Source organism: Condylostylus longicornis, unplaced genomic scaffold (genome assembly GCF_029603195.1).
Source record: "Condylostylus longicornis isolate FDR11 unplaced genomic scaffold, ASM2960319v2 ptg000081l, whole genome shotgun sequence".
NCBI classification, from domain to species: domain Eukaryota; kingdom Metazoa; phylum Arthropoda; class Insecta; order Diptera; family Dolichopodidae; genus Condylostylus; species Condylostylus longicornis.
The window spans coordinates 4,674,717-4,695,213 of record NW_026578049.1 but is presented as its reverse complement, the minus strand read 5'-3'; positions in this window follow the sequence as shown (position 1 = coordinate 4,695,213).

The window sequence follows — 20,497 nt, the reverse complement described above, 5'->3', positions numbered from 1 at the left end:
CCATGGGTTGTTTCAAATTTCTTTTTTTACTATTTTTCAAATTTTTTTAACTAAAAAAAAAAAAAATTTAATAAAAAAAATAACAAACATAAAAAACAACAATAATAACACTTTACTAGACTTATATAATTACAACTACTGTTTATTTATATTAATATTAATATTCGAGAACATAAAATAGATAATATCATTAAAAATAATCAAAAATTTTGGGAGAGAAAAAATGGAGAAAAAAATAACAGTACTTTTCGTAAGGAGGTATGGGGTGTGAGCAGAAAATTCATATTTACGCTTTACATTATAATCTCTTACATAACAACAATACAAATTATTTGTAATTTTGAAGGACCTTAATCCCTATCAAATTAAATTGAATGTCTTATATGAATTTTTTATATTATCAAAAGTTTAAGTTGATCTTCTCAATCACGAAATTTCTATGTAGAATTCTTAACATGCAATGAATGGCAATATGAAAAGATTTTTCTTTAAATAAAACCAGAGACAATATCATACTTCTGCTTAATTATTGTTTACCTAATCTCAATGAAGTATCAATAAAAATTACGGAACCGGTCTTCAAAAATTTAAATTCTGTGTAATTGGGGGTGTAATTAAAACGAAACATACAAAACATTGAATTTTATAATTATTTTAAAGCTATGAAAACTTGTCTGTAAAATTTATTCGTATCATACAGTTTGCCGTAAAATGAAAGGATTTTGTGCAAATGTTTCACAAAATTTGAGTGTAAATAAATTGAATTTTTACATTGTCATATGAGCACTTTTTAGACTCTGATTTTGGTTGCTCTATGTTAGCCTTATGTATTTTTCGTTATTGATCTTGGAAAGGAACCAATTTTGAAAAGTGTAAGATTTTAAAAGAAAAATTGTGATCCAAATTTTGTCAAAAACATGACATTTAAACATTTATAAACCGCTTCACTTGTGTATGTATGTAGATACTGATTTATTCAAACGTGACAGAGATGTGTAATTTGTGATGGATTACAAATACCAAGAATGATTATGTAGTTTAGTAAAGACGAATTGATCGGTAATGTCCAAGTTCATTTCTGAAATAGAGTTGAAATTAACTTAAATCAATCTAATTTGGAATCATTTTTTTTTTTTTGAAAAATTATTATAACCTTGAAGAAAAGTAGCAAAGGAGTTGGAATTGGAGAAATTAAACCATGCTACAAGAGAATTAAAATGAATTGGCTAATATCTAAATTATTAAATACTGCGCTTTTACTATAAAATTTGTTATTAACAGCTATTTCTTATTTTTTTTGCGAAACTATGTTAATTTATGAAAGGAATACAGTAATTCCCATAATTTTGACGTTATATTAGAGGGGACCAATAAAATAATAGAAATATAGTTATTCTATACGAAAACTAATTTTTGTTATAATGCATAGTAATACCATTTATAAGGTTGAATCAAAATTCAAAGGAGATTTGAATGTTTTTAAGTTTGTTTTTTAGCGATTTTGCTTTTGCTTACTTTTGTAGCGATAAAATTGCGGAAATTTTAATTTTTTAACATTATAAGTAGCTATTATTGCTTTTGATTTAGCATTTTTATAACAATTTTTTATATTTTACATAATTAATGTTAAAACAAATTTGTTTTGGAAATTGTAACATCACAAATACGGAGTGTTACATTTTTAAGAAAATTCACTCTTATTAAACAGGCAAAATATTAGTAAGAAACTGGAAGAGTATAGAGACTATTCTTCTTAATTCCGAAAGAATTTATGTACAATATTATTATTACATTAATATTTAGTGTAGTCAATATTAAAAATGAAGAAAGGGAATTTAGTTACACAATAGTAAAAACTATAACCTTTAATTTAAGTATCAATAATTTGTCAACAATTTTTAAAAAGAGAAATATAAAGACTTTTTCCCAAATGAACCAGATTTTTCAACTATTCCTCTCAACTACATATGTTGTTTATATAAGGAAATAACAAAAGCAGTAATTTCAATGTTTGAAGAAATTTTGGATTTTTTTTGATTACAACAAAGATTAGTCGAATTTTCATACGACATACCCTGTAGATGACTACAATATAGATACATCTGGAAACATTAAAGTATATTAAAATGTGTGTATGTACGTACTTACTCTTATTTTTTTGAAGGGACTGTAAAACACGAGTATAGGTAATAAAAATTACATAGTCATGTTATATTTGCATATAGGTATAGAATTTGTCAATGTAAATGCATACAAAACTTTTTTTTTTGAATTCACACAAACCAGTGCATATTATATTTCAGTGCATACTATTGGAAATTATGCATTTATATTTACTTTATAGCCAGATAATTCAAATACACATATTATACAATACGATATACATATATCGTAAATTATTGTATGGATGTGTGCATAAAAAATTAATGTTTTAAAATTTTTAAATGCTCTGCCATCACCAGGATACCTTCTAGTATAGATATAATATTATGCTTTTTCATATAATCATACATACATATGTATATATGTACATCGAAATATGCATATAGATGCATGTAGATGATTGGCATACATACTATAGCATAATTTTTGTTCACATACGTGTGTTTTCTGATATTGAACTCTAGCTGTACTGAAAATTGAGCTTATTTACTAGTATATAAATACTATTATCATAACGTAAAATTATGGATACATTTATATTAAAATATATTATTATAACATACAAATATACTGAATAAAATTATTATGGGAGAGAGTAATAAAAAATGAAAAAAAATGCATCCCCAAAAATTACTAATAACATCATACCAAATTCATTTTTTTTTTCTTTTTTTTTGTGTTTTACTAAAAAAAATAATTTTTTTTACACCATTAAGTATATATACATATTTTGGATGTATGTCTGCAATGTATGTACGTATGGCCGCGAACATTTAAAAAAAAAAATACAAAATTTTTAATAATAAATACGCGTATAAGCGCTTATGCATTATAGATTATTTATTATACATAAAAAAAACATAGGAAAAATAAAAAGTATATAAAAATGAAAATAAAATGAAAATTAATTTAAGAAGTTTTTTAGTTTTATTTTCTTAATATTCGCAAAATAGGGTAAAAATTTCAGTAATTGACTACGAAAAAATCATGACTACGAAAAGTTTAAAATGATACGTTCTTTTTTTTCAAGCTCACTTAAATTAAAAATTTTATTGATATGATTGAAATAAAATTAATACAATATTTACGATGAATAACTTCTTATTTTCAAATATCTGCCAATTTTTCAAAATCTGTTATTCCGTTCCAATATAAATCAAAATATAAAAATATTTTTTCCCAACAGAATAAACAATTGAAATTCCTTTAGGCAACTGCAGAACAAATGGATGACGTAATTAAAAGAAAGAATCAAGTCAGATAAATTAAACAAATTTTCTCCTAGAACTGGACTTGAAACAGTGACCTCCGGCTTTCTATAATTGTATTAGTAATTAGTAATATTTTTTTATATTTTAAATTTTAAAGGATAGAATGCTATATATTCAAAAATACTCCGGTCAAAATTTTTAAAGTGTTCTCGATTATTAGTTATAGAAGAAATAAAATTCATTTTGATTCTCAAAATTAATAAAAACGTGAAATAATTTTTCGAATTGAATTTCATTTTTCTCTCTTAATGGTATGAAGAAGCCAACTTTCAATTAAATTTAAATATTATATTAATGTTAATATAACGTATATTCGAAAATATTAAATATTATATCCTAAGTTCCATTATCGGTACTTTCCTTTGATGCTTAACCCATTAATTTTCCGAATTTTCTGATTTAGGGTGAATATTTTAAACATTATGGAAAGATTCTATCAGCTTAATATCAATTATTGTGTTATTAACTGAAACATTTACCCTATAGCATTGAAATGTATTTTATTATTTTGTTTTTGTTTCCCATTTTTTTTTTTGTTATTTTATATTATAGTTACGCACATTTATGGATTGTGTGCATATATACAAAATAAAAAATTAAAGAAAAAGAAAACATTTTATTTCCATCACAAAAATTAGCTTTTTTTCCCGAAATTTTATTTTATGCAATTTGTTTTTTAATTGTTTTTTTATTTGCCTGATACACATACACACATGTATAAGTATAAATGTATATACATATACATATACATATGAGTACATTCAGAATTCAGATAATAATATTGTAATATGCACAGTTTTCTGAATTTAATAGGAGTAACAACTTATGTATACTTGTACATATTATATAATTTTCACCTCAAACCAAAAATTAATTGCATATCTTTCTGGCATACATCATTTACTCTAAAAATAAAAATTCAAACAAAAAAAAAGAGCTCGAAACGCACAAAAATATATAAGGAATTTTTAAGAGAGGTTAGGAAAATTGTGAAAGGTGGAGGCGGAAAAATTGCCAAAAAAAAATTGAGTTTTATTTTTATATACGCAGCTTGCCCAAAAAAAAAAACTGAAAAAATAACCCAGGATTTCAAAAAAAAATTTTTTTTTCTTTTACAATCCAGAGTGGGTTGAAAGCTTTTAACCATCATCCTCGTATACGTGCAGCCTTATAAAATCGAAATGCTATTTATCATTTGTGATTGTCCTTTTTGTTTTTTTTTTACGTAAAATGCATCAGAAATTGCATTCTCAACTTAATTTCTTCTGGTTCATCTGTTATTCATTTCATCAATATCATTTTCATTATCATATTTTAATCATCAGCCATAGGTTTATAATCAATATCATTATTTTCATAGCCTTAGTCAGAGTTTAATATTGCATAGAAAGAAATTTTTTTTTTGGACATTTTATTTTTTCATATTTTTTTTTTTTCGACTCCAAAATAAAATAAAAAAGTTCCAAAAAAATAGGAACTTCAGATGAACCAGAACGTAAAGAGGGACAGAAGATGTATAGTATGGCAGTGCAGCTTTCATAATTGAGCCTCCGAGACATAACGATGCATTTTTGTTATTTGATTATTATTACTTTTTTGGTGTTATCCTTTTTGTTTTTTCCCTGCATGTTTTCTGCCAATCTTTTATATTATATAGGCTTAATTTTGTCGTAACTTTATTATTTTTGTGATGTTATAATGTGAATTATATCTATGTATCTTTTGCATATCCTCATGTTTTTTTTGAAAATATATGACGTGCTAGAAATTTACTACTTATTTTCGGTTCTCATACTTTTATTATAACTTTTCTGTTTTATAGTTTTGAATTCATAAAATTTAGTCTTTTGAGATTTTAAAGTTTTCTTCCCAATTAAAAAACATTTTTGAAAAATAATCAGTTTATTTAAAAAATTTACGAAAAGTCATTTTAGAAAATTTGCCTAGCAGATTAAATTCAGATATCACGCATTTAATATACCGCCATGTGCATGTATGTGGACAGGGAATTTGACAATCCCCTAAAAGACCAATTCTCGAAAATTCTTTTTCTATATTTCTATTTCTTTAAATCGTAAAAACAACTTTAATTTCACTGACACGTTTAGCTTTTGTTTAACTTTAGGAGAGAGAAGGGGTGTTAGCCAATTTGTTACTATGGAGAAAATATTGTACTCAAGAGGTTGAGAGTTCATAAATGTTGAAAAGTGAGCTATGTAATATATACAGCAAGTCTATTTGTTCTTAAAATTGCTCATTATTATGAGATCGTTGGTTGGTTGGCAGGTTAATGTAGAAGGGGCAGCAGGTCCATCACAGCCCAGTTAGTACAAATGTGCCGTTTTGTTACCACTACCCCGTAGTTTCCTGGCCAACATTGAGCGTACGATGATAGCTGACCTATCTAAATTCTCTTAAAGAATCTGTCTAAACTCCTGAAGCAAATCATCGATATCTCTTTCTCGCCACTCGGGGAGATTGTGAGGTCGTATAAGTACTTGAAATTTATTAATTATATTTTTTGGTCCGTAATTTCAAAACAATATCAAATTAAAATGCCCATATCGAATTCGAAATAAATTATTTGACTTGGGTTGGGGGGCGATCAGACGAATATTCTAAATCCCATATTGCCTCTGTTGTCGTACTTGTTTTATTTATTTTCTCATTCGAATTTTGGTTTGTTCCTCTCTTCGATTTTTTTTCTGTTATTATTATTTTTTAATACATATTTGTTTTATCATTTTAATCTACACGTATACGTAATGTTATGTATAACGTAACGTATGAGTTTGTTTAATATGTACGTAGGTAAAAAAAAAAATTTTTTTTTTTGGCAAAAAAAAATATCGAAAAAAAAAATTTATTCCTTTTTTTTTCTTGTTTTTTTTTTTTTTGGACAGTGCGTATTTTATAATGTTTTTAGGCTTTTTATTTCGCTTGCTTTGTTTCTCATTGCACTAAAAAAAAAAAAAAACAAAACCAAATGCATTTTCATTGCATGACAAAACGGGAACATTATGAAAAAGTAATGTTATGTGTGTATGTGCATGAGTTTGTATGTACCAATGTTTACAAATCTCTGTTTGGAAGTCTCTAAAATACGAACAGTTCTGCTATGGAATAAAATTTGAAATTTTTATCGTATTTTTTATTATTTTTATTTTTTATTTTTTTCGTTATTGTTATGTTGTTTAAATGCGTTTGATAACTACTTATTAAATGCGATAGTAGGGGGAGTTTTTATGAATTTTTACTCATTTTCTTTTCTCTTTTCCATATAAATTTTGTTGTTGTATTGAATTTTTTTCGTTCGTTTCATTTTCGAATCATTCGTAGTTGCGTGCTGTTGTTATGATTTTTAAATGTACATTCATACATACGCATACAAATAAGGTTTTTGTTTATCTTTTTTATTGGAATTTTTTAGTTTTTTTTTTTTTTTTTTAATGTGTGTCATACTAGATGCGTTAATTTTTTATAAAAATGTACAAAAAATATGCAATTTTTTTTTTAAATTTTTTTTTGCTTTGCATTGTAATTCTGCCATTTTCTTTTTTGTTTTTTAGGTTTTTTTTTTGGTCCATTTTTAAATTTTTGGTTTTTTTTTAGAAAAAAAAATTACATTTGGTGGTTTTTTTTTTATTTTTTGTTTTTGTTTTCTTTTCTGATTTTGTTTTTTTAATTTATTATGTTTATTTGTGTGCGTGTGTTATGCAGATAATAATGCAAAAAAAGGATTGCGAATTATTTTGCAAATAGTAAGAAGTTAGAAAGGTTGGTTTGATGTTTTGGTAGTTTGGCACTGAATATTGAGTGGGTTTTCAAATATTTTTATTTTTCGATTCTGTATACTTTAATGTAGGTATGGATATTGTGCCCATATTTCTATGTATGTATATATGTGAAAATCATTATAATTGAGGATTATATCGATGATTTTTTTTTACACAAAACAAAAAAATTTCTGTACTTTTCTATAAAAATTATATTTTGTTTTTGTATTGTATTTTTTTTTCTGGTTTTTATTTGGGGGGAAATTTTTTATTGTAAATTTTTCTTTTTCCTCTTTCCTTCGTTTAATTTTTACTTTTGTTTTTAGTGAGGAAAAGTAATGAACGATGCAAAGTTGGGTGATTTTGTTTTTTTTTTTTGTTTTCGTGCCCATATAATATTTTCATTGAATTTGATGAGTGAAACAAGCTGCTTTCAATGCATATATTGGTTTTTTTATAATGAGGCAATGGTTATAAAAATGACATTAATGTTATACAAATTGATGTATGCTTATAATTTATTGACAAAACAAAAAATAAGTGTATATACAGGAAAAATTTTTTTTCCTACTCAACAAAAACAAAAAAAATTTGGGTTTCATAAAAGTAATCAAGACAAAAAATAAAATATAATAAAAAATCTTACCGATCGATGAAATAAATAAATCATTTTATTATTTTATGTCAAATTACACAAAAACCACGGGAAATATATGTAATAAGCGTCTATAATGTAATGTACGTAAAAATTTTTTAATAATTAAGTCTAATTATTTTTATTATAAATTCTTACAGAAACCCTAGAAGAGTACTAAAGCCTATGGGCATCTTATAGCTTGACTTTCCTATATATCTCCTCTACACTACAGTGTAATACTGTGTTTTGATAATAATGAGACAATTTGATACAAAAAGTTGTTCCATACATATTCTCAGTCCATACCCCATCATTCAATCAAAAACGTAATTTTCACTGTGATACCAATATAATAAAGAATATAAGAGCATAATACCTCTTCCCTGGAAAATAAATAAAGAAAAAAATTATTTAAAAAATGGTTAATTTTGCTTACATATTTGAAATTTTTCTCAAGTCAATACGTGTAAATTTGTGGCAACATATTAAAATCGTTTTTCTCGAGATTGCATAAAAATGAGATGTTTTTGAATTCCGAAACCAAACATTTATTTGTCGAGTTTAGATAAATGGAGGCAAGCGCTTTTGTCTTCTACCGCGAGATTAACAATTTTTTTATAAATTTTCACAGGAATTTAGCAATAAATTCAATACGATAATACTCAGACAACATCCTTGTTTGTATTATATAACCAATATGGTTTACAATAAGGAAAAATTCAATATTTTTAAACCATCGTTTAGGCAATCACAAATTAGAAGTACTGTTGTTTAGAAATTTTTATGTTTAGTTTACCCTTTTCTAGTTATAATCTTCATTCGAAGAGAATTTGAAACTAGAAAGTTATTGACTTGGAATATAATATTCTTTCCACTTATTTTTGTATTCTTTCGCAATTGATATTTTATCTAGGTTGAAAGTAATTTACAGCTAACAATAATAGATTCTTTTACTTTATAATTACAAATTTTATCTAATATTTCATTGTATACTTTCCGGGTAAGTAAGGAACATTTGGTTATTTCATTGACATTTTAATTTATTGGTTATATAAATGATCAAATTTTGCAATTTTAATTTGTTACATCATTACACTTACTGAGTAAGACACTGTCACTACTCGAAATTAGGTTAAGTACAATATGGACGAAATTCTCAATTACTTGTGAGTTAATCATAAGCGTAAAATATAACCCTCGGGTTATATATTATATTGCTCGGGTTCTTCCAAAATCGACACAATAAAATTTAAAAAATCATATTTCCATATAAGGCCATAATCATAATCACATATAAAGCCATAATCAATTTTTCTACTTCTTTAATTTCGCTGCATAATTTCCTATTGTTAAATGTGTATATATTAACTCAAATCAATAAAATCTTATCACTAAAAATATATTATGTAAATTAAAATTTTCTATCAAATTTTGTAAACTTCATTGCATAATAAACCAAAAAGAAAAAAATCAGAAACAATCAGAAAACGTTAACTTTAATTCAACTTATTTGACATCCTTGAAGTATTCATTGTTCTCAATTTATCTAATATATTACATAGTACATAATATTATTACAGATATTCCGTTAAGTAATATTTTTATAAATCCTTGGCACTTGTGATTACTTCATATTATAACCTGATTCATGTTGAGTTGAAATACATAACCAATTTTTTTTTTATTATTGTTTTATTCGTTGTCGCAGATTTTAATTTTTTTTTTTAAATATTTATCCTTATACTTTGTTTACATTTTATTTTTTGTTGTCATACTTCTTCTTAAAATGTTTTCACAAAAGGATAACATTTTTGTTTTCATCAACAAAAATAATAATACAACAAATTACAAAATGGTTAACATAATCTGAATAATGAACAGACATCTGATGTGAAAAGGAACATATCTTTAATCATTATTTAATCGTTTGTATTGTGCAATATTTCTAGTAATATCTATGATATAATAATGATATACATAGTGTATTTAGTCTTAAATAATCTGGGCACTATGTATATATATGTACTATTATATCCGAATACAAGAGTTCTAATAAAACTATAAACATTTTAAGAATGAATTGTGATGATAACATAACAATTTTGTAATTTTATAATATTGTCAGAAAATTGAATTTTATATACCAAATTTACTTTGATATATTATATATTGTTCTGGTTACGAAATTGTTAGTCCATTAAGAGTGTTGTCCATTTAGTGTGTAATTCATTTATGTGGAGATTGTATAATTAGGGTAAGAATGCAGCATACCCCCCGTGTACTAATCTAATGTTCGTCTCTTTTGAGTGCGAAACACTCCCACTCTCTGCTCATAACTCTGGAGAAACACTCCGCTGGATGGAACTCAATAGCTTCTGAGGTTTGAAAGACCGCAACTCTGCTCCTCAATATTTATCTTCTTTTGCGACCAAGAGCTCTTCAATCGTAATAGGCTCCAATCTGAATTTTAAATTTTTAATAACTCAAAAAAGGCGTTCAAGTTCTCTGATATTTAGAAATGCGCTTCAGGGCCTAATATGTTTTAAGCTCCTTAGCCGGTTTAAACCGTAGAAGATCCCGTCAGATTACTGGCTACTTTCTCTCTGAAAACCGTTAGCTCAGAATTTTAAAAAGACTCCGAGCAGAGACTACAGAAATTGTTTCGGCAATTCCTTTTCGGCCATTCCCTCTGACACTCAAGATGATTCATTTTTTTTCACATCGATGTGGGGTACTATTCAGCACTCCTACAGATAAAAACCAGTGTTAATAATAATGTATTCCCCTCTTTCTAATTGTTAACAATTGAACAAAATAAACCTATATTCTATAATAATAATTAATTTGACTAGCAACACTAAGTATGACAAAAAAATTAAACTCAAAACCTTAAAATATTTTAATTAATTAAATTAAAATTTTAAAGTCAATTTACAATTGTGACATGATTTTTTACTTGAATTTCCTGCGAGGAAAATGAAGAACAAAACAAATGAATGAAAAAAAAAAAATATTTATTTTTTTCTTGTTTTTTTTTTTAATCTGTGTATACACACAGAATTTTGTTTTGAAAACAGAATAAAAATAAAAGCAAGAAAAATAAAAAAAGGAATTAAACAAAATGTGAAAAATTTTCAAAACTTGTATAAAGGACATTTTTAGTTGCAGTTTTATGCAGTTTTCGATAATATTTCACATTTTGTTTAATTTCTTTTTTTATTTTTTCTTCTTTTTTTTATTATTTTTATTATTTATTAATGTTTTTATTTATTTTTTACTCTTATTTTACATATTATTTATTTTACGAATTTGTGTGTTTGTTACTTACATAATAAATATATTACACACACATACTTGTACATATTCTACCGAAATTTACATATTTATATATACAATTAAAATTTGTATATTAACCGTTGTGCATACATTATAAAGGATGCACAAAATTTTTGCGTTGCAATTACATTGCATTGCATTTCGCATGTTTTATTTATTTTGTCCTTTTTTATTTTATTTTTTTTTGTTGTTGTTTTTCTTATAATAATGTAAACTGAAAATGAAATGAATGTTATTTTTCTATCATTTGGAAAAGCAATAAGAACAACAACAACAATAATAATATATGATAATAAAACAAATAAAATATTATATGCATGTACATTTGTGTAATTATAGAATAAAAACAAAAAAAGCGAAAAAAAAAAACGAAAATGAAAAAAAAAATTTGACTAAAAAAAAAAATTTGGTTTTTAGTTTTTTTTTTTTTTTTGAAAATTAAATTACTTTTTTTTTTTATTTTTTATTTTGGTAAATAATATATGTTTATTTGTTTGTGTATATTATTTAAAGTATGTATGTAAATTAAAACAAAAAAATAAAAATAAAATAAACAAATTGGAAAATTAAAAAAAAAAAAAAATTATTTTTTTTTTCTACGCACACACATTTACATTGAATCACACGCAGGAGATTATGAAATAAATAAAGTGAAATGAGAAAGTGAGACTAAAAAAAAAACAAATTTAAATGAGTGATAGAAAGAGAAGTGAAATAAAATAATGGGGTGGTGAAATTATTAGATAAAAATGTGGAAGAAAAAGAGTAGAATGAGAGCAAAACAAAAAAAAAAAAGAGTTCAATATCATATATTGTTGAGAGGAAGAGAGAGAGATAGAGAGAGAAAAAGAGATAGACAGGAGCAGGGACACAGAGAGAGAAAAAGAGAGTAAAATTGCAACGAATTTTGCATAGTTTTTTTTTGTTTCTTGTTTTTCGTATAGTTTATAAAAAATTCGCATTTATGAATTTTTTTTTTGTTTTGCATTCGCATTTTATACATGTTTGGGTTTTTGTATTCTAGTTTTTTTTTTTTTGACTTTTTGTCTATTAAAAAAAAAAAAACATTTATTTGGGTTTTTTTTTTCTATTTGGGTGCGTATATTTGTGTGTGTCCTGATAGGCTTTTTTTAAAAAAATTTTTTTTTTTTTTGTTGTGTTTGGGTGTTTGTTTGGAATTTTTACTTGTTTATTTTTTTTTTTTCATTTTTGCATTTTTGTGTTGTTTATTTCGTGTGTAAATTTTTATTTATGGCACCCATAGTATAGTAAAAATGTAGTGGTATGGTGGAAACGTTATTATTTGAAAAATGGAAAAAAAAAAAAAACAAAAATAATATTAAAAAAAAAAAAATTCTGTGCAAATTTTATAACAAATTTTTTTTTTTGCTGAAAAAAAAAATTGATTTTTTCTTTTTATTTTTTGTTTTTTTAATTTTAATTTGACTCTTGTTTGATTTTGTTTTTGTGGATTTTTTAGGTTTTTTTTTTTCAATTTTTCATTGAAAAGAAAAAAAATAAAAAAATTAGGAAATTTATATAATGTTTTGGTATTTTTTTATTATTGTTTTTTTTTTATATTCATGGCGTTTTTTTTTTCATTGCTTTTTAGTAAAAAAAAAAAAATTTTTATAATTTTTTTTTTTCCAATATTATTATTGTAGGTATATTATAGGCTGTTGATGATGTATTTTTAATTTTTTTTTTTCTTCATTTTTTGTGTGTTGATTTTATTTTTCATATATTTAAAAAGGATTCTATGTGCGAAATAGTTTAATTTTATTTATGTAGGAACACTGAAAAGTTTTCAGTTATTATGCACAGTTTTATAAAAATTATTAATTTTGGATTTGCAATTTTTTTTTTATTAATTTGATTATACGAGGCCGTCGTAAATATTTGGGCGCATAATAATTAGTAAAATGTGCAAAATTAATCCTTCTTTGTAAAACGTTATATGAACTCATTAACAAAAAATTATTTAAAATGCAGTTGATTCTCTTAAAAATTTCAACTTTATGTAAGTTAATATTATAGGTATATTTTACAGAAATGTATTAATAATATGCAAAGATATTGTCATGAAAATTATTAATAATTTAAGAAAAAATTATGGCGGTTTTATTAATTCTCTCGATTTAAAACTTTTTGAAGAAACTTGGACTTTGGAAGAAAAATTTTCTTATACTCGTTTAATAAAATAAATTTTGAACCAATAAAATTCTTTACGGTATTCTTTCCACGACTTAAATTCTAAAAGAAAATATTTCGAAATGACTTAATACACAAAATCATTTGTCGTTTTTTAAATTTTTTTTACCAATTGTGCAGTATTACGATTGTATTACTAAATTTTACTCTGAAAAGTTGGATAAATAAAATGTACCAGTACCAGTATTGTCTAAAAATATTGCAAAATATAATAACATTTTATATATAGGATCTTTAGCTTTACTTATATAATTCACAGCCGCTTTGCGACATACACAATTTTTTTATTTGGATACTATTCCAAGAATTTTTAATATAAGTAAAATTTCAGAATAATTCTTTCCCACTAAAAATAAATTTTTGAAATTATCAAATTGTCAAATTAATACTTGAATTGAAACAAACTAAATATACAAATTTTATGTCAATAATTTGCATACTTTTAGGCCCTTTTGTTGAGATACTTTTAAATTATCATAATTTTCATTACCGACACGTAACTCTAGTCCAAAATATAACAGAAATCATGTTTGCAGAATAATATAGGAAAAAATTTGTCCCATAAAAAAAAGTTATCCTTTTAAACATCCTTCGTATTATCAAACTAATATTTATTTTTTTTACGATTTTCTTTTACCACCATATAAGAAAGGATGAGAAAGGAGAATATCCTATGCAATTTTTTTTTTTTTCTGTTTAATTCATTCACATTTTTTTCGTATTTTTTCGTGGTTACCTATATGTACCTACTTTATTGGTGTTTTTTTAATATTTTTATTTTTTATATTATTTTATTGCATTATTTCGTAGTTTATTTTTTTCATTATTATTATTATTTTGCTGTTTCAAATATTCAAAGTGTGTTATTTTATATTGTATTATAAAAAAAAAAAAATAAAACAATTTTTTTTTTATATATAAAATAAAATAAAAAAAAAATTGTAAAATAATGTACGAAAGCCGACACAAAAACAAAAAGCAAATAAAAAAAAAAAACAAAACTAGCTTTGTCGAGAAAAAAAAATTACAATTTTTTGGTGAATAATGTTGGATCGCATTTTTTTAGATGAACATAAGTGAGCTTTTTGAATGGTCGTGTTTATTTTTTCATTTAAATATAAAAGCGGATAATTATCAAAAAAAAAAATAAATATTAAATTTTTTTTTTTTTTTTGGATGCGCTTTACTTATAATTTAAATGTGTGATCCATAATTGACGGATAACTTTTATAAATTAGAAAATTTCAACTATATTCATAATTGATAGAATAGTCGAAAACAAAGGAGCAAAAAAAAAGTTAAGCGCGCAATTTGATATACGCTTAAAAATAATTTTCAAAATTTATTTTTAAAAAATCCTTTAATAAATCAAAGGATTTTTTATTCTTGTTTATTTAAAAAACAAAATCAAACCAAATCAATTTAAAAATAATGGAAAAACAGTGAAAATCATAACTGTTTTTTTTTCAATTTATTAAAAAAATTTTTAACTAAAACAGTAAAATTTCATTTTTTTCCTGAAAAATAAATAAAAATAAAATTCTATACTATTTACAGATTTTTAAATCAAAAAAAATAAATAAATAAAAATGTCTAAATTATATGAAAAATTTAAATTAAAAATGTTTGTGAACACAAAATTAAAAAACTGAATGAATTTTATAATTTTTCTGTTTGCCAATAAAATTTTAAAAATTAAAGCAGTGGAATAGTGGAAATTGTGTAAATAAATTCTTATTCCACACATAATTAACTTGAAAAACAAAAATCAAAATAAAAATTCACAAAGATTTTTTTTAAAAATCTTTGATCAACAATTATTCATTTCTCATACATAAGGATTAATATAAAAGGCCGCCAAAATTGTGCGAACAAAGGTAAGTGAATAAAATTTTTATTACATAAATAAAATAATTTTATAAAATGAAATTTTAATTACATGCAAAATTATATTAAAACACGAATATTAAGAATTGTAATGTGCTGCTTGTTGAGGTACTAAAAATTTTCTGCATATTCACGACGGTGGCGCATAATAATTAGTCGACATTTTCATATTTCAATTCAAATAAAGCGAAAATCAAAATAGAATTATTTGAAATATATTTTTTTTTTGTTTGAATTTTATTTCGCAAACGTAATATATTCGAAATTGCTATGCTCCGAATAACAGAAGAATCAATAAAACTAAGTTTAAGTTCATGCTTCCAGGTTTCAATTATTTTCAATAGCTTCATTCTGAACAGGAACGATAATATATGAAACCGATATGTTGAAGTTTTAATTTTAATCCGAAAAGCTTGAAAGAATTCAGAGTATACATAAATTCATAAAAAATTCATAAAAAAGAGTATGATTAAAGATATTTTTTCCACAATTGAAATCCCAACATTGTGAATAAACAACAATATTCGTTCTATAGAATTTTAATTCTAGAATATGTACAACTAGATAGCTAGTTATATTTGAATTTATTGAAAAAATTCAATAAATATAGTTTTTTGCAGTTCCCCTAAAAGTATGCCATCTTCCTTTTCTTATAACTTGCATTAATTGGACTCATTATTAATTTTATCGCAATAAATTTAACTATTGCGAATTATATGTTTGAAGTTTGGGATTTCAGAGATTCGAAATTTTTTTTTTTACAAGGTTAACAAAGCAAAATTTGAGGTCAGTCTTATTAGAATTATTTATAAAATTTAAGTTTTAATTCCAACTTTTCATATTCTTCTGTCTTAATTTTTTTTCTCGAACTTCCCTATCTCAATGTTACACAATTCATTTGAAAACGATATGATTTCTAAATTCTGAGTATATTATAAAATATAATTTAATAGAGTTCTGGCCCCGGAAATTTTTAGTTAATTACTTATTAAACTCAAATATATAAATAATAATTATTTGATGGCTCAGACTAAAAATCATCTAATTCTTTTTAATCAGACCCCCAATTTTTTAAAACAATTACTGTTTCTACCATTAACCGTCAATTTGAATGCTTTGAAGATTTCACAAAAGACGACTAATAATTTTTAACAACATTTTGTTACAGGATAACGTTTAATTATGATTCCCTTACAAATTTTGATAATATTTTCAATACATAATGATTTTTTAATTTAAAGAAGCCGAACAAATCTTTTTACTTCGTTAAAAATTTGCAAAAGATTTTCAAAATATCCTTACGGAATTTATGTAGGTATTTATTTTAAAAGTCAAGAGAATGTTTTATTTTTGTTAAAAAATATTAGATTTCACGTTCTTAAAGCTTCTGTATATGATAATAAAAATTCAAATTTTTCAAAATGTTACAATAAAGTTATTAACATTGTGTAGTGACTTCCTTGGAAGTCTTAAGCTGCCAAACTGCTTGAGAACCTCCGACGGTGATTCAAATTTTAGTTTGACCGCTCAATATGCAATTGACATCAACATCCATCTAAATTTTACTTGATGCACGAACAACTAAATGATTTTTGAAATTATCACGATCCCATTGAATTTTCCATTAGATTATTACTATTCATGTAGGTTGATATATTAAAGGTTTATGCGAAGGATACATCTAAAAAATTCACTGATATGATATGACAAAAGGTACAAATATACAAGTAACTTTCCAGAATTTTGAAATTTTCAAAAAATATTCAAAAATATTCAAAATTTTAATACTAAACATTTTATTCTAAATTAAAAACCATTATTACTAAATTTTGGTAACACAAGTTTTTAATCTAAATAAATGTCTTGAAAGTAAGAAAAATACGAGTATAAACATAAAACAGTTTTCACATGAAAATTTATTTCCAAAATATTAGTCTTCCAAAGGGAATATAAGAATGTAATTCATTATTACTAATCACCGCATCACTTTAAAATAGCGCATTCACTGTATTTAACTGAAAAAAAAATACAATTAAAAATGAAAACGGTAATTTGGTAACATGGAATCTGCGCTTTTATCTGAATAACAAAAGTTTATAAATTCGCCTTAGAAACACATGCTTTCTTAGAATATTTCTATTACAAAAACTGATATGTTGGTGGAACACAAATATTCTGAGTACATCAATTGGTATTAGCAATTTTAACACAATTCAGAGTCATGTTAAGGGCATGACCGTTTGTGCAAAGGCACAAATTTAATTAAAAAAACTTAGTAGTGTAATTAGAAAACAAAAAAAAAATAATAAAAAGTAAATTATATTTACTTTCTTATTTGTAAACTTTAATTAAACTATCTAACTTCTTTTTACAAATCTCCAAACTCTCATAACTTATAAAAACGCATAAACCTTTAATATACCGACCTATGGGGCTAGTAACAATCTAATGCAAAATTCAATTGAATAGCGATAATTTCAAAAATCATTTTGCTTATGTAGTTATCACCATCGGTATGCTGTTGACAACATTCACCTTAACAATACCGCCTTAAAGCAACACATTCTTTGATTATAATTTTAACATACATATTATAGCTTTAATCATTATTCATCCTAAATTACTATTAGGGTGATGATAGTTTTATTGTAAATATTTGTATAACAGTTTTATTGTAAACGTACGAAATCCTTAAAAAACTTACAAAATTCCAAAGTAAAAATTATGAATCCGACGGTGTTAAAAATGTAATTGAATCTTGTTAAAAGTAATTTTCACGGCAAAATTAGGACTTATACGTATTGAAATATATAATAATTGAAGGAGATTTCTCGATAAATATTAAAAATATGCCAAATTAGAGCATAGAATTTGATTAAAAACTGTAGTGGTAAGGAACAGTACCAAAATTAAAAAACATGGTTTTTAAGTTAATGGAAATTTCTTCATGCAACTGCAGAACAAATGGATGACGTAATCAAAGGAAAGAGTTAATTATAAAATTAAATGAATTAAAAAATTTTTCTCCTCAAACTGGACTCGAACCAGTGACCTACCGCATTCTAGGCGGACGATCTACCAACTATAAGCTACAGAGGCATGAAGAAATTTCAATTAAGTTAAATTATTAGTATAATAAGCACATTACTTATTAATTTCACAAATATGATGTTGTATTAGTAAATTCATAATATGATTTTTAAGATAATATCTTAACAATCTTATTTCCGAAACATTTTTGTTTGATTCCTAAAGTTTTGAACTATTTGGTGAAAAATTGCAATTAAACCTAAGTTTTTTTTCGAATGCTTAGTTTTCCCACCATCGATCTAAATCTACTACTCCCACTGCTTCGTTTCTAACTTTCTACTAAGTTCTTGTACTATTAAGAAGAATTTTGTAAGTTTTGTAAGATTTTAAGAACCTAATATGGAATGAAATGAAGTTATAAGAAGTTATTCCAACATACTTATTATTCTTATTACTATACGTGTTACCACACTTATTTTTCATATTGATCAGTTAACGAAAAAAACTCTCCCATTAAAAACGTATCAAGAAGAAGAATTGAAGGCGAATTTAAGACGTGTTTCATTACAAATATACAAAGTTCATAATTTTTCTACATAACATACTATAATTATTTATCTTGGTATAGATTTTAAATAAAAGATAATTTTATTTTCGGAAAATAATAATTTTTGTCTCTTAAAAAATAGTAATCTCACATACATCTAATATTTTAGATGTGTGTACTTTCATTTCACTCAGTAAATAGTTTCCAATAATGAAATATAATTGTTTACAGAAAATTTAAGAAATTATTTTGAATATTTTATTAACTGCAGTAGGTTATTACATTAACTATTCGCAATCGGGCGCAAAAATTTCCAGTTCAAATTATGTGACGGAATCGGAAAAATTCAAGACTCTTCCCAAATATTCAATTTTATATAATTATTGTTTAATTAAATCTTATCTATTGAATCACATAATTATTACTTCCAAGTCATTAAAATCCAAAAAATTTAATTAACATCATTTTAAATTGAAAAAAATTTAATTAAAACCTATACCTTGATGTGCCATATAAATATAATGTATTTTTGTAAACACAAAAGCAATTAATGTTTTACAAAAATCCTTAAAAAGATATCCTTATTAATGTCATTATTAAGATTTTTTATTTCTTGTTCGCGAACAATTACAATTTTCATCCATTATAATCATTTTATCTACACTTTACTCTTCAATTTCTGGCCAACAAAAAAGTATGATAAAAAAAGTATGACATAATTATAATTAAATAGAAACGACCCCTCCAATATAAACTTAAGTCAAAATAACAACAAGAGAATCTATCGTCCTTTTTTTTTTCTTTTTTAATTGTTCTAACTTCAAAAATCAAAATTTCTCATGTTGACTAATTATTTTCGTGTGATATCATGATAAATGACATTTTATTATGTCATTTATTGCTATCAATTTATCAATTTACAATTATTTTTTTCTCTTTACCTTATATCCTTTATTTTGGTATGATAATGAAAACGACGAAAAATACAAAAAAAAAAAATCAATTTAAAACTCGCTCTTTTATTCAAATTTTATTGCATTAAACCACAAAAAAAAAACTAAAAGCAACAAAACATTTCTTCACACTGAATGTACCCTGGCCCTCCCACCATCTTATTCCTTATGAACGAAAATTTTATATTCCAAAAACCTCACAAATTTACTTTATTTTCTATTTTAAATTTTTCATTTCAATGATGACCTTTACAGTTTCCATGCCTCGCAAAAGTCATTTACCACACCAGAAATGATAACAAAAAAAAAAAACAAAAACTGCTAGTAACCCAATTGGAAAAAAAAAACTTTAACTTTCATGTATGCCCTCAGAAAACCATCATTTAGTTAAACATAATAACCACTGTTTGAACAAATATTAACTATCTCAATTCAACTACCCCCTATATATGCTATTATGTTAAAAGAACCAAAAACAAAAAGCCAATCCAAAATGAAAAAGAAAGTTTTCAAATTGTTACCATACTGAAAGTGTTGACTTCATAAAATTCTCTATATATACTATGTACTGTACTACGTATACCAGTATACCATTATCATCACAAACTAACACTTTTTCTACTATTTACTATTATTTTATTTTTCTTTTTAATTTAATTCACTCTTTATATATGCATTCCAAATAT